The 4,470-nt window shown below is 39.4% G+C and overlaps 1 pseudogene; it reads right to left on the bottom strand.

Annotated features, from left to right (window-relative positions):
• Positions 1 to 3,626: 3,626 nt before the first annotated feature.
• LOC149204979 (chaperone protein ClpB1 pseudogene) lies at positions 3,627 to 4,130 on the bottom strand (annotated as a pseudogene).
• Between the last annotated feature and the right edge of the window lie 340 nt (positions 4,131 to 4,470).

Here is a 4,470-nt window from a genome sequence, read left to right on the forward strand (position 1 = left end):
TCGTTCTCCAACTTCTACTGGAAGGGAGCTACAACCCCCTAGCTCTTGTACTAGCCGATGTGTTTACTAGTACGTAGGCGCCGACCTACAGAAGGCTACGACCTTCTCCTTTTTCTTCTAGGGACCACGTTTCATAAATTTTCAGACTGGATCCATCAACAACATCATATCAAATATATCTGCATCAACCAATCACCTTTTGAACCAACCATAATCGAATCAATCAATCACTTTGACAACCCATCAATCTGATCATTTAGAATACTGTCACCAGAATGCAGTAACCAGAACCCAAGCCAGAACCCAGAACACTGCAACAGCAAACAGAAGAAACTAAAATATATTTTATAAGGTATATGCTACTTCCATGTGTCGAACCTGTGTGCATACACACTTTCCTCAAGGCGAACCAGTGTACATATCTAAAAAGAAAATTTATGATGTATACGCTGCTTTGATATGTAGAACCAATGTGTATACGCTCTTTTTCTAAAGTGAACCTGCGTACAGATCTGTAAATGATGATTGAAACATTACAACTATTCCAGACTTCAGTCATACGCAGATCATCATATTTACAAACTTCAACATGCATCAGTTATTTAGATACATGATCAAATCACATAAAGATAATTCACTTCAAGCCTTGAGATCCTAATGCATCATTAGATCTTATCTTTCATCAAATGCTAAGGTTCCTCCTTGGTTCAGATCCAGCGATGCACCATAACCCAATAACCTGCATACTAGATCTCACACTTCATCAGATATTCAATGCTTGTATATGATGGCCTAATGATCTTCTCCTCCTTATATAGTTTTAGGTCTTTCTCAATACCATGGACCAAAACCACTTAGGACCAATACCTTGGATCAAATACCTAGGGTAAATACCTCGGACCAAATACCATGGACCAATACCATGGATCAAAATACCATGGACCAAAAACTTCGGACCAAAAGCTTAATTTCCCAAGGTATATGCACTTTCCTTTATGTGAAAATGCGTGTGTACATTATACGCTCCTTTTTTCTGTTAACCTGCATGTATACGCAGTTGGGTAAATGGTGAACCTACGTATACCTCTCTTTCTTCATTTTGTGAAGACCGATCTATCATTCTTTGTTGTTTTCCTGCTATACTGTGATCTTTCATATTGTTACCATATACAAGTGAGTTGTTCTTCTATAAGTGGGTTGCCATCAAGTACAACACATACATCATAATGCCAACAAGAAGACAGAGAAACACAGGGTTACTCAACAGAGCATCTAACAGAGGATGGATTCTGCAAAGACAACCACTACATTTAACAACAAAATCATTGTGAAAGGAGCATCGTGTGTAGATGGGTTCCTAACACGTCTCTTAGATAATGTTGTAACAAGAAATAGTAGAAAAAACAAAGTATGTAAGTGAATATACAGGAAAAACATATTGAACATTAAACACCATGATGGATCCCAGATCTAAAGGGCAGAAACTACTTCATTAAAATAATATTCAAGAAAACTTTACACAGTTCCAAGTAGCCTCTCTCTACTGCAAAAATCGAACCTGTACATCTTAAAAATCACCCTATATATACCATATTACATATTAATTATGATTTCCTAAACATAGGAATCAAAATAATTAAAACAAAAATCAAAATAAAATATTTGTTGTGGTCAAATAACATAAATTAAATTATAACTAAATAATCTAATTAAATCTCATCAAAACGGAACAATAGGTTTGTTGTCGATTTGCTAAAGGTGTCATCGCTAGATATCTAGAACGTTTTAACAGTTGTTGTTTTCAAGCCTACAAACTCTGCCACCATTGCGCACTCATAATTATCGTAGGCACGATCTTTTCCTCTGTCATAGTTTCTATCACTTCTTCTTGCATTGTACCGCTCATCTTCAAGATCCTTGTCCCCACCATCTCAACTGTAACTTTCAACACTATCTCGTCCATGACAGTCTCCATCTCTGCCAGAGGAATCACTATTTCTGCCATATCGATCATCATCCCTGTATCTATCAAATTCCTTCTCTTTCCCATATCCAGTCTAATTGTCATTTCTTCCCCCATAACGGCTTCCAGATCGATCTTCATCATATTCATATCCACCACCAGTGCTTGAGTATGTGCTTGGCTTGTAACTTCCTCCAGTTGATGAGCTTCCTCGGTATTTGTCGCTATTTGCTGCAGCTTTCTATCTCACTTCTCATATTCTCTCTTTGTCATTGATAAGAGCAACAATAGCCTGAGCCTTCCTTCTAACATTTTGTCCTTGGTCTTTCCCACTTGAATCAATATATTGAAAATCCGAGAGAGTCTAAATTTGGTAACCGTGTTCCCTAACTTCATCTATAACACGTTCTGACCCGTGTCCAACCAAATACTCAAGAACTGTCAATGCCTTGTAAACATCACGCCAGTTTTTTGCCCTTTTCCAAAGCACACCCATAATCATATGATATTCATGAAAATTTCTAGTGGCATCTGCAATATCTGCCATCTTTTATCCATGAGGGCCCCAAGGCTCACTACTCGTTGCATCAAGGACCTTCTGCTCAATTCCGGGCACCTCCAGAACTTTTTTATAGGATGGCCCTACGCGCAGCACTAAAGGGCTACGCGCAGTACCCCTTGAGGATGGCCCTACGCGCAGCACCAAGGGGAAACACGTAGCGCCCCTAGCTTCTCTGTATCACTGCTTATATCATGGCTGCACTCTTTTTATCCAATCTAAATGGAATTTTCATCTGCCTCCCCGTTGTATTGGGTCACAAGCTGGTGCAAGAAGATGGAAGCTTCTAGTCTTGCCATGTTGATGCCTGGAGCTGTTTGGGACATAAAACAAAATTGCATTGAAACAATCGGTAACATTTTTTACACCTATGATCTCTTGCATTGTAATGGGTTTCATAGGATGTCTTTGGAACACTGTAATGGCTCTTGCTCATGGAAATGATTCTCACAGATGATGGGCGATGCCTCCCAATGCTGGGTTTTCTGCATTGATGTGAACCTAAGGATGGTCCTACACGCAACACCAAAGGGCTATGCGCAGCGCCACACTCCAGAAGCACAACACCACTTCCTTAGATGGGCTTGGCTTGATGTTTTACTTGTGTGTTATGGATGTAGGGGCACATGGAACTTAGAGCTGAGCTGGGCCTTCAGCTCTCAATTTTTTTTTTTAAATAAAATTTGTAATTTTTGTTGCTCAGGTACATATTTTACTGTTCTCATCAATCTCCCCACTCATAAGCATCAAAGACAATTGATGGACAACATTTGCTTCTAACCATCACCGTAAGGGACGAGCACCATAAACAGGATCATGGCCTTTCAGAAGAATAAAATCCAAAGCCGCATCTGTAACTCCTAATGCAATAACTCTCTCTTGCATAACGTTGTCTCTGGCAACTTTTATTTTTGTGTTTTCAGGCATCGCATTAAGCAAGAACTCTACTCCGAGGTTGGATGTCATGATAATGACAGTGTTTGAGAAGCTAATTATGCGACCTTGCCCATTTGTGAGTCTACCATCATCGAGTATTTGAAGCAAAGTGTTGAGGATTGAATTATGTGCCTTTTCAACTTCATAAAAAAGAACAACACTATAAGTTCATATCCTTACTGCTTCTGTTAGTTTCCCCCCTTCTTCATAACCAACATAACCAGGGGGAGCACCTATGAGCCTTGAAACTGAGTGTTGCTCCATATATTCAGACATATCAATCCAAATGAACTGTTTTTCATCATCAAACAATTGAGCTGCAAGAGCCTTTGCAAGTTCTGTTTTTCCAACTCCAGTGGGCCCCAAGAAAAGAAAAGATCCAGTCGGTTGTTGAAGTCTTCCAAGTCCATCTCGTGGTTGCATCACAAATTTGGCAACTGCTTGAACTGCCTCATCTTGTCCAACAACTCTTTCATGCAACCTGCCCGCCATACCTACTAGTCGCTCCTTTTCATTCTGACCAAGTCTTGTAATGGGAATACCAGTCCAGCTACTCACAACCTCTACAATCTGATCAGGTCCCACAGATTCTGTTAACATGAAATTTTTTCTCATCATAGCTTCATGTTTAGTAATTGCAATCTCTAATTCTTTAAGGATATCGAATATCATCAACTCATACTAAATCCATCCTATGCTCTGCTTCAGTGATCGGATTTCTTTCGCACTCTCTTTTTATTTTTGGTATTTCATTTTCAACAGTTGCAACCAATCTCTCAAATCATCAAGGTTCTTGTGAACCTTCACCAAACAAGCTTCACTGGCTTTATCTTTCTCCTTTTTTAAGAGCATGCAACTCAACTCCTAGTTGACTCCTTTTCCTTTCAAGGGTGTCAATTTCTCCAAGTTGACTATCCAACTGCACATTGACCTCCTTCCTTGCATTCAAGGCAACAAAGAAACAGGCCACAACTTTTGACGATCTAATCAATTGAGATTGCATCCATGTCTT

This window comes from Pinus tabuliformis, chromosome 1_2 (genome assembly GCF_031772625.1).
Source record: "Pinus tabuliformis cultivar Carrire ecotype Pingquan chromosome 1_2, CPIR1, whole genome shotgun sequence".
NCBI lineage: Eukaryota > Viridiplantae > Streptophyta > Pinopsida > Pinales > Pinaceae > Pinus > Pinus tabuliformis.